The sequence below is a fragment of the Doryrhamphus excisus genome, linkage group LG18, assembly GCF_037039965.1.
Source record: "Doryrhamphus excisus strain RoL-2023G ecotype Guam linkage group LG18, RoL_Dexc_Guam_v1.1, whole genome shotgun sequence".
Taxonomy (NCBI): Eukaryota; Metazoa; Chordata; class Actinopteri; order Syngnathiformes; family Syngnathidae; genus Doryrhamphus; species Doryrhamphus excisus.
In genome coordinates this window covers 17,643,708-17,655,764 of record NC_136374.1, presented here as the reverse complement: position 1 = coordinate 17,655,764, position 12,057 = coordinate 17,643,708, and positions in this window count along the sequence as shown.

Genomic DNA, 12,057 nt, shown 5'->3' with positions numbered 1-12,057 from the left:
AATACCAGTTGAAAATGATTAACTATTTTAACTTGAGCTGCAACTATTAATCATTGAATTACCCAATTAATGGACAACTATTTTGGTAATCGATTAATTTCCTTAGTACTTATGCACTAAAATGTGTACATTTATGCCCAACACATTCGTAGTGGTAGAACAGTAAAACGTATTCAAATGTTTATTTTGTTTGTCGTATGTTTAAGTTAGGTGTCATATTGAGATGTACGGTACATACCTGTTTGTGAAGACCACTTGATGTATCTCCGTAGTCAAATGGAATATGTGTATATATTATCCATTTCACTTCATATGTCTGGAAGTATTATTTCTTTACGATAAACATCTTCCATTGGTTGGCAGGAGATGCTGTACATAAATAATCTGAATATCCACTTGTTGCACGTAACATTTTTGTTTGGTGGTTTGCTGTGAGATTTCTCTCAGTTACATTCCACTCAGCTATGTCAAAGTCTTTTTTCGTAGAAAAAAGTGGAGTTTGTGTAAGGGAGCGTTGACAAAGACGACACCCATCTGTTCTTGTCAGGCTGCTTTCTCTCACTGCAACTCTCGTTCTCGTCTGCTTTAACGTCTTCGTGACACGCCAACAACACTCTGAAACTGAGAATTCTATCCAGGCTCATGGGCAACCTAACTAGGGCAGCCGCCCTACCTTTCTTTTATCATGCCAGGGCATCTCAGTTCACCATGGGACGGACTAAAGATGTGCCCCCATCATTGCCCCTAAGTAGGCTGCAAATAGACAGCAAATACAATATACGTGTACTGCAGTACCAACTGAATGTAGACAAGTGAATACAACCAAATGACTTCAGGTGCTTTTGTGTTTTATAGGCCTGTTTCCTCCTGTCACGTTTGGTCTCGCTCATCCCTGCGAGGTGAAGGCCAGGGACAAATCACAAGCTTCTCTGAATGTCGCCATTTGCCATTGACTCGGGCAACTTCACCGGTATGTTCCAAAGCCGTCACTCTCCCGTCTAAATCAAATACCCGGCCAGCATTTTGGTGTTAAACGGCTCGTGACGACTCCTTATGGACTCAGTAGCTTCAGGTGAGAGGCAAGGACACTTAACGCAGCGGAACACTTCATATTTCTTCTCCTGCTGTCTGCGCTATCTTGATCAATCTCGATAGAGACGTAGCTGGCCTGATGGAAATGTCTGGCAGCATCTTGTATTCACATCATGTATGCTGCAGCATGAACCTCGCAGATAAGCACAGCTCGTTCTGCGTTTGAATCAAAGCCGCTCTCGACCGCTTTTGGACCCTCTTCAGGCAATATCTGTGCTGTGTGACGGGGGGGATATGATGGATGATTGACTGCTTAATTAACAGGGAAGGTGGGTGTGTGTATTAGAACGGGCGTAGTGTAAACAGAACACACACCACTCTAATACCAAGTGATGAAATAATTTAATTAGTTTACCTAACACATAAACGACATTATTTGCTTGCAGATTCTGATGTCCAACACAATAGAAAAACAATTCGGAGAATAAAACACATTATTATGGGTGTACTTTACAGTGCTATACAGTCTCACGGAATGAAAAAATGATAGTCTCTGAGGTCTTGCCTATCAATAAGACGATGATTTTGGACAGACAGCTGCGTAGCTATTCTTGATTTATTCGGGGTATGTCATTCAGCCAACGCATAGCCTTAAAACACCTACGATGCTAACAGCTTCCCGGTAGTAAAAGTCCACAGAAAGATTTTACTGCCGTTTACAAGATCAAGTCGCCCGTTTCTCTCTGTTAAATGTTACAACGGGAACAGCCCGTCCGCCTGCGTCTGCTGCAAAGTGTTTTTCTCTCCAAGTAATTGGATTTCAAACGTGGTGCTTCCCTGAAAGTGGTAGGGACACGGTCAAGCAATCAACACAGACTACCGCAGATAAACCGAGCTGAGGGAATTGAACCATGGTTCCTTTGTTTTAGGACCAATCAAGCTGGGATGGTTCAGTATTCAGAAAGGTTTGAGATTTTTTTTTTAAACAAAACCACAGGGCTTGATTGAGTGCTCTTGGTTCAGCGTATTGTCACAGGAATTTCACCTCTACTTTGCTGTATTCTTTGCTGGGGGGGGGGGGGGGGGCACAAGACACTTACGTCACAAGACAATATACACATTTTAATGAAAACATGTGATAAAATATAGCAATCTATTTATTTAATTTTTACTACATGCACTCTGTGTGTATGCTAGCAGCCCCGCCTCCACCCAGCAAAAATTGTTGTATTGTACAAATATTTGAAGACAAATGTTTGTGTTTTTATTAGTTATTAGTATAAACATTTTAGTTTTGTGGCCATTTGTCATCATACAAAGTCTGATTTAAACAATAATGATATTAATGAAAACTAATTAATTTAAAAAAATGAAGAAAACAGGCACTCATCCACAGGCAATATTTTGAGGCGGGCAAAATGATGAAGTTCATTTTTATTTATTGCGATTTATTATGGTCCCATTTTCTTTTATGAATGAAAAATCTTGCAAGATCACATATTTGCATGGTGTTGCTATATTAATCATTCATATGCTAAAACAATAGAATGATCAGAATTTGGCTTGGACTATTGAGCGGCTGTAATACGGACCGAGCCACATACTGGATACCAATCCAAAAAGTCAATGGTCCGTCTGGATTGCCGAGAAAAAAATGAGAATAGAGCATTTCTGTGCACATGGAATAAATACTAAATACTGGAATGAGCAAAGGAGAGAACTTGGCTGTCCAAATAGAAACGGTGACATGCCAGCCGAGTCCAACAGCAAACACATGCATGCAGCTTTCGTTATTTGAACAATCATAAACTCGCTGTTGACCTCGGGATCCAGAGAGTGAGGGTTTGAATCTCTGTTTGGACACCTCTGTATGTTCTCCCCGTATGTGCTTGCGTGGATTGCGTTTAATTGCCCATTCTAAATTGTCCAACAGTATGAACGGTGGTTTGTCAAAATATGCCCTTTGATCGGCTGCCCACCAGTCTCGGGGGTACCCCACATTTCACCCCTCAAAGTTAGCTGGGATTAGTTCAGCTCACCCGTGACCCTGATGAGGACAAACGGTACAGACATTGGGTCGATGGATAAACTCCCCACCTTCCAAAGCCGCCGCTAATACAATGACTTTGCCATTCAAAGCTGCTGTGCGCCTCTCAGGGCTGCGCTGTGCTGATTCGGGGTTCTGGTTTTATCCGGAGGTCTTTGTGGTCCCCGGAGTGAATGCAAGCAAATAGGACTTGAAGCCAATGACAGCATCACAAAGGAGTTTACGGGCCCTCGAGACAAGCTGTTGGTTCCTGCCTCAGCTTTTAAACTGCGCTGTGCTCCATTGTACGTCTACACGGAATTGGGCATGATGTCTTTGTTCAGTCTAATGAAATGTTGCATTCTGTGTGCGCAAATAACCTATAGATGCCGATTTGAGATAAACATAATGGGAAATGACACGGTATATGATTACAGTAGATTATGAATTGTACTCCATCCTGTGAGAAACCGTTTTTGCGCCTCCATAGCTCATCTCCAAAGGGCAATTTCCACTTTCAATCAAAGCAAATGGGAACAAACAGCAGATCATTTGTAAGAATAATTGTATTACAACAGTCGCTAAACCAATTTCCCTCCTGCGGCGCTGGGAAGAAAATTAGCCGCCAAGTTGAATGTAACTAGTTTTATTTGTGCTGAGGTGTCACTTTTGCCCCCGTGATCTATTTTTCTCCACAACATATTACACAATTCATCTTCCAGCACTGTATCGCCACATCTGTAAACGACTTTCCGTGGTGGCCTGGCCTTGCTATTACACGCGCTGACAATAAAGCCAATGGGTGAATAAATCTAGCAAGCTATTCCAAACACTTGAATTCAACCAAGTGGGTCCAACCAGCACCATCATCAGCATCTCTGACATTTGCTAACAACGTAGCTTTCACGCCGGAAACGGAGGAGCGACCTATGATAGGCTCCTCGTCAAATAGTGTGAAAAGCAGGCAAAGGACTGTCAGCTATCCTGAAATGCTGCATAAAACGTTGTTGACATTCCTGGTCCATTTTTTTTTAGGAATTGTCCAGAAATGAAACACAATTAACTCAATTTCATGTTGTACTATTCATCACCATTTCCATTCATTTTCTATGCCGCTTACACTCGCTAGGGCCGCCGGTATGCTGGAGCCTATCCCAGCTGTCGTGGCGTCTGTACTGGTGTCAACATATGGGGACATTCCAATGAAGAGCTTCCTTCCATATTTCCATATAACATATGATTATTCAAACGCTTCCATTGCTTTATTTAAAACACGCCCTTGAGCCAGTGGCCAATGTAACACAGCCACAGATGGTTCCTTAATGCTAGCATGGGCATTTCCAGATGGGGGGGTGAAATCAGCCAAATGGAAGCAACTGAAGGGGCTTTGTAGAAAGATGGAGGTAGTGACTGAAGGATGAGCCTTTCTGTACGGAGATAATATCACAACAACATTCTTGATGGTTTTCAGCGTGATAATGCACGGCCCCGTGTTGGAAGGATCTGTAGTTCTTGCTAGGCCAGCGATACCCAGGGAGCATGTTGGGGACGATCTGGATCGGTGTATACGGTATTTATGTCACACTAGAACCCACACGGAACCCTCTACCGATACAGTTAAACTGAATGAAGGCTACTAGAGCATTCATTCGTTCATTTTCTACCAGTTATCCTCACGAGGGTCATGGGGTGCTGGAGCCTATCCAAGAGGCGGTGTCCACCCTGGACTGGTGGCCAGCCAATCCCAGGGCACATATAGACAAACAACCATTCACACTCACATTCATACCTATGGACAATTTGGAATGGCCAATTAACCTAGCATGTTTTTGAATTGGGGGAGGAAACCGGAGTACCCGGAGAAAAGCCAGGCATGCACGGGGAGAACATGCAAACTCTACACAGAGATGGCTGAGGGTGGAATCGAACTCGGCTGCTGTGCAAAAAAACAAAATTTGCGAAAAAGTTTTACATATTTGAGTTAAGATCATGAAAAGTGTTGAGTGCTTTATACCGTATTTTCCAAACTATAAGTGCCACTTTTTTCATAGGTTGGCTGTTCCTGCGACTTATACTCCAGAGCGACTTATAAATGAAAAAAGTGTTTATGTTACATAAACACTGGACGATGTAAACACTGGTGTTAGCATATCCTACACCTATTCAGCCTGTTCTCTATTCTTTTATTGTTAGAACTTGCCTTCCAAGAGGACCTAATGTCTGTTTTGGTCAAGTAGTTTGGAAAATAAATTACTCTCAGAAAATGCGACTTATATTCCAGTACGACTTATGTATGTTTTTTTCTACCTAATTATGCATTTTTGGCCTTGTGCGACTAATAGTCCAGGAAATACAGTTTATTCACTTCCAGCAAATTCAATATGAATGCCTTAAAGACAGTAAAAGCGTTACTAATCTTGGATAATTCCCCCCCGCCAGCTAGGTGTGATATAGCATGCTGGTCCCCATGAAACTGCCACACATGACCAGTATGACCTTGTACTGTACTGTACTGTACTGTATGTGTCGGCCTGGATATATGCCCTGTTAGCCATGCTCATACGCTATGGAAATAATGCAGGACATCATATGGACCTGCAGGCTCTCACAGGCTTCAGTGCACATTGGCCGTGCCACCTCCTGTCTGCTTGTGTTAGCGCTAAACATGCTATCTGCTACCGCATGCATACTGTGCACAGCGTTATCACACGTCTCAAACTGACTTGGATATCCACATTTATTGTTCACTGCCTGTCTATTATTCTGTTCTTTTCGGTATGTGTGACGCACAAACATCATCACACAGTAACTTAACACTCAGAAGTTACGTATAAATATGCAAGACCAAGTACCGATACAAGGTCCGAGTAATAAAACGATTTTACCAGCTCCAACAAAACAGTTCACTCAGTTGCATTGATTCATTCAGCTGGCTCCCTCTGGTGGACACGGAAGGATTGCATCATTGCAGTGCGTTGGAAGCCATGGTCCAATAAATGCTTTGCTGGGAAGCAATGCATGATGGAAAATATTTGTTAGGTTTTCGTTCTAAACTGGGATTGGTACTTGGATTATATATTTCTTACCTACTTTTTTAGTGTTAAGTTGCTGTGTGATGATTTTTGCATTCTTTCGAAGATGACACTATGAGTGATGACCTTCTGCAATTTGGGATGGGAAATTATGCACCATAATATTCCATTTCATGACATGGTCTTATAGTTGATGTGGCTTATAGACGTGCACATCTATTTTCTGTCTAAATTTAGTTGGTGTGGCTTATAGCCCAGAAATGACGGTACGTATATTATATTGAACCAAGAGCCTATAAAGAATGAAACATTTTAATTGAGCAGAAAATAATGTTTTATTTGGAGCCAAGAATGGCATCGCATGCTGCTTCCCCAAAAGATGAAATCATACGGGAGACATTTATGTTTATGGTGCTGTGTTTGTAGGAACAACATGAGTGTCAGGTTGCCTCTGGGCCTTCTTGCACTGAAGAAATGCACATTGTGCTTTAAATAACAAGGGGGGGGGGTTTAAATGTTTGAAAGTGTCTCAGTGGTGCAGTGTTGCTTGGGTCACCGTTTATTGAGCAATTGTTTTGTAAGCACAACAACAAACTTTACTGTGTTGGTGTTGCTAATGAAAGCACTGGGGTATTGGAACAATGATGAAAGCGCACATTTTCGAAAGTCAAACTCTTGGTTGTACGCCCGAAGTCAGCTGGGATAGGCTCCAGCATACCCCTGCAACCCAAGTCAGGATATTATATTTTGCACATTTGTCTCCAACAAGGAGACAATGTGAGACGAGTCACACACGAGTCGCACTTCCTGTTTGGTGTTCCTGTTTCATATCTTTGTACCATGACCAAATTAGGAATCTGTTTATATTTTTGGAGTGTCACATTCCTAAAATAGAAGCACAGATTTGTTTGTTGTCAATCAAGGTAATCATGCAAAAATAGCATCCATCCATCTATTTTCTATGCCGCTTATCCTCACTAGGGTCACAGGAGCCTATCCCAGCTGTCTTTGAATGGGAGGCGGGGTCCACCCTGGATTGGTCGCCATGATTTCAGTCCACTGACATTGACGTGAGCATAAATTGCTATAGTATATTTTTACCTCACAAAGAACCTTCATGCTTCTGTGGCTCTCTTATCCATTTATGGAGAGTTATGCACAGGTATGCCCTAGGAAGTCAGGACTATAGATCTAGATCTAGACTATTTGATCTATAGATCCAAAACATTGTTATGACCAAAAGAGCTGTAGCTTTTGTCCTATCAAATTCAAAGTAGCAGCCCTCAATATGGAGAAATTACGACATCTAGTGGTCACATACAGTATTGTTCCTGCAGCTACTTGGATGGCCCATCTGAGGCCTGATTCTGTTTGTGTTCTTATTAGTTATTAGTATAAACATTTTAGGTTTGTGGCCATTTGTCATCATACAAAGTCTGATTTAAACAATAATGATCTTAATGAAAAGTAATTAATTAATAAAATAATATTAATGAACAATAATTAATAATACTTCATATTCATTAATTTACATTAATTTACATTATTTAATAATATTATATTATATTATAATATTATAAAAAACTACTTGAGTTGGACAAGAAATAATTAGTATATTGACACCAGAAAAGCAAAGTTGTGATATCTCCTTGTGGGACAGAAACGAGCTCCAAACTAACCTCACAGCTTGTTTGTTCTTAAAATAAAATGTAACTGTGGTAATAAGCGATCCTTGAAGTCTGAATACCGGAAGATAAGTGAACAACTCTAGCTAGCTCTGCCACAGCAGACATGTAGGGTTTGCCACCACACGCTAATTGGCTTTTGTGATTGACTTTGAGAGGCATTTATCGGCAAATCACATCTTTTATGGAAATCGGCCAATAGCGATGGGTGGCCGAACGATGGGAGCATCCCAGGTTCCTTCTATTCAAGCCATCATCATCATCTTGCTGGTTCACTGGCCTAGTTGGAAGGAACATTTCTGCGATTCAGCTTCTCTCGGTCTTGACAACCGCTGGGACTTGAACACGTGCTTCTTAGATCCTATGACCAGCCGAGGTTGTCGGGAAAACACATCATAACAGCAAAGGGACCAACCAAAACATGTGGAACTGTTCAGCGTGTCAGTCCTTGCAGTATTTTAACATGCGAACGTAATTGGGGTCACATTGAACCGGCTTCCCAGACGGGATAAAAAAATCCAAATATAGCATTGGAAGAACAATTGCTCTTCAGATGTGCGTATTGTGTAATCATCAGCTATTATGATGATTGATGTGAAATCACTAAACCACATGGAACATGAAGTTCTCCTTCTGGAAGAAATTCCCCAAAATTCCTTGTTTTGTCAACGGTGTTCAACAGTGAGCAGGACTTGTTTTTATATTTGATTGTCCGCAGCCATGATAAGCGCTTATACATACAATACCTCATGCGGACGGCTTATATCCTACAGTACATTTCTGCCCACTGAGATTTACTGCGCTCCAAAAAAGATTGAAGATTTGCATTGTGGATTTATGCTAAACAGGATTTTACGGCATAATATCATGAGAAGGGAATAAGCAACAACAGGATGGCTTACCAACAAATGAGTCACATCAACAAAAACCCAGCAATATGATTTCAGCTTCTTTTTTTTTTTTTTACTTTTACTGCATGACTAATAAAATGACGTCGGCATGGTGTGCAAAATAGATTTAAAAGACGGATGGTTTTACAATTCCAAGGAAGTCAAACATTGGGAAACATGTAAAAAGTCACGCGGCATGGCTTCAATCTGGCACGCTGATTTTACTGCACCTGAATAAACAATAAATGCTAAGCACAATCACACACTGTTGTGAAGTTGCATTTGGTGGCATGATCGTATTTAATCATCAAAGACGCAACAATCAGCTTTTTTTTTTAATTTGGGCAAATATATGAAACATTACAGTGCGTTTCTTACATCAATCAAAATATAACTTTCCATTATTTACATTTGTATTCAACTATCTCATCAAGAGTAGGCTGAAGCAATATATATATAAATGTAATATATATATATATGCCTACCCCTTTTTGCAAGATATAATCATGTTCATACCACAGGCTTGTTTTCCCCTGTTATTATTATCATTGTAATATTATTATTGTTATTATCATTATTATCATTATTGTTATAATCTTTATCATTATTACCATTATTATTGTTATTATTATCACCATTATTATAGTCATCATTAATATTACCATTTTCATCATTATAGTTGTAACAATTTTTGGATTTAATTTTTTGTTTTGTTTTTGTAATTATTTAATTTTCCATACTTCATTGCTTCTTGTAGAGTGCTGTATCATTCCATCTGTTGTTTTCTGAAATCCGCAGTATTTGTGCTTTTATTGTCAATCTATTAGCCCATCTATTAATTATTAATCATTATTAATCTATTAGCTTCATTCAACCTGTCTAAACATCAAACTAATAGGAACGCTGACCCAAAAAGTCAGGACCACACACACAAAGTCAGTCCCAGAGACCCTGCAGGAATGTCGCCAAATGTCTCACCCCCCCCCCCCCCCCCCCCTCGTCAGAGAAACAGGCCTTCAATCCTGTGGTGAAAGGACTATCTCACGCAAAGAGAACATCAGTGCCGGAGACAGGCGCCTCGGTTTATACAAGCAAACGTCCGCATCACAAGCTAATCTTGAAAGGTTGTGTGGCTCAGGAAGTGATGTCACAGCAACAGATCTGCACGCTGATAAGGCCTGAGAAGGTCCAACGAGGCCCGAGTCCGTTGGTCACCTCTTTCAAGAACAGGAGGGATTATTCACACGTTCATCACTATATCTATATCTATAGATCTATAGATCTATAGATCTATATCTATACCTAAATCTAAATATAAAGGCTCTTGGACGTGCTAGACCGTTTGGAGTTCCAAGAGAAAGAAATAAAATCCACATTAGTCACCGAGTGAAAGTTGGTGATAATAAAAGCGACCTGCAACAACGTGTGACTCAGGGCGGTGGTTGGCGTTCCCGTACTTTCATGGTGAGATTAGCGTAGAGTATTAGAGTATCCATCCACCATGAGTCATGGTCTACAGACTCAGCAGAGGTTCTGTGCTCCAGTCTTGGTTTGATGTAAATCACCAAGGGGCCCCAGGAAGGAGGATAGGTGGGCATCCCAGTGTCTGTTGTTGTACAGTACGTGTTTATGTCTGCACGTTATTGAAGATGTTTACACGGCGGCTTAATGAAGCCACTTGGGTGTGTTCTTCCAACTTCCTGGCTTGTGTAGACTCAATCTCTATCTTGTGTACATTTCCCTGTCTGGCTTGCTCCGTGTGTGTGTGTGTGTGTGCGTGTGTGTGTGTACTTATGTGTGTTTATGTCTGCATTTTTTTGAGTGCTCCATATCAAATCTCACAAGACACAGAGCGGCTACCCATACCCCCCCCCCCACTCCACTCCCCCATCTCTTTGTTGCTTTAGATGGACAGCCCATCTGGTTTCCATGAAGGGGGGATCAAAACAGAGCCAACCCCGCTGTGGCCCCCTTTCATCCGTCCCATCAGCAACTTTACTGTCATAATTCTGCTGGAGAAACTGACTAAATGGGTCTGGACCTCAACAATGACTAAACTAAACACAGTTTTTTATGTATAGTGATATTCATATAGTGATATACATATAGTGATATACATATACGTAGTGATACACATATAGTGATATACATATAGTGATACACATATAGTGATATACATATAATGATATACATATAGTGTATTGGCTTTTCCTTTACAATCTCATAACTAACTTAGTGATGAAAGTGGTTAACACAAGGCCACACAGCTAGGGGACCTGGGTTCAATTCCCCGATCAGGCATCTCTGGGATTGGCTGGCCACCAGTCCAGGGTGGACCCCGCCTCTCGGCCAAAGACAGCTGGGATAGGCTCCAGCCTACCACGGTGAACATAAGCAGCATCCAGAACGACACCGTCAGTTCAGGGCTTGAACCTAACATGAAAAAAACCCCAGGCACAAGCCCCACGAAGCGTCTGAGTCGGATCACGGCGCCTGCAAGTTTCTATTGGTCAGCATGTTGCTAATAAGCTAATACTGCAAAAACTCCAAAAACAACAAAATACACAGAACAGTCATACAGGAAGTACTACGTATATTAAACCATTCGCATGTGGTTCGAAGGCACCATAGGTGTGTCCATAACGTGCAGGAACGGGACATCTGGTTTTCTCACTTGGATTATGGAAGATGGGCAAAATTCCAGAAAAGAAGCTCAGTTGGACTTTTTATTTCTGCTTCCTGACATTCCTTTTGAGGAATTCCGAAGACATCCTTCGAGCCTAAAGATGAATAATGTAGGAATGATGACTGATTTTCAGCTGGAGTACCCGCCGGACTAAAAGAAACACAACTCAGCCGTTCTATCCTAAGAAAAATATCCAAGGATTTCTCAAGCTGGAATGAAGCAGGAGCGTGAGGCCCTTCTAAACCATCTCACTGAAGCTCACTTCTGGCAGTCAGCCGAGGGAAACAAGCAAAGGGCCTGTCAATCTTTGCATTCGGGAATGTGATGCAGGCTGACGTCGGTTTCAAACACAAGACCTTGTCCCAAGTCCAGATGTTCCAAAGACAAAAAAAAGAGTCTTGAGCGTACAGCAGGACATTGTGCAGGTCAAACGTGAAGACACTTAGCCTGCTGCTTGGGGGCAAGGAAGTCCCTCCTTCTGGCTGCCTTTCATTCCAGTCAAAGACCGGAGTGTCTGCCTGAAGACAATCACTGGAGGAAGGAAATGAGAAAGCCTGAAGCAGACCGTGGAACTCTAGCAGGGACTTCTCCTCCTAAAAGCTCCTGGTGTTTTAAAATAGAACCAAAGGGGCCGCGTATGAGGGGCTCTAATAACGGCCATGCTGACATCTGCATGGAAGTGTGCTTAAACGCCTCACAAAGTCCT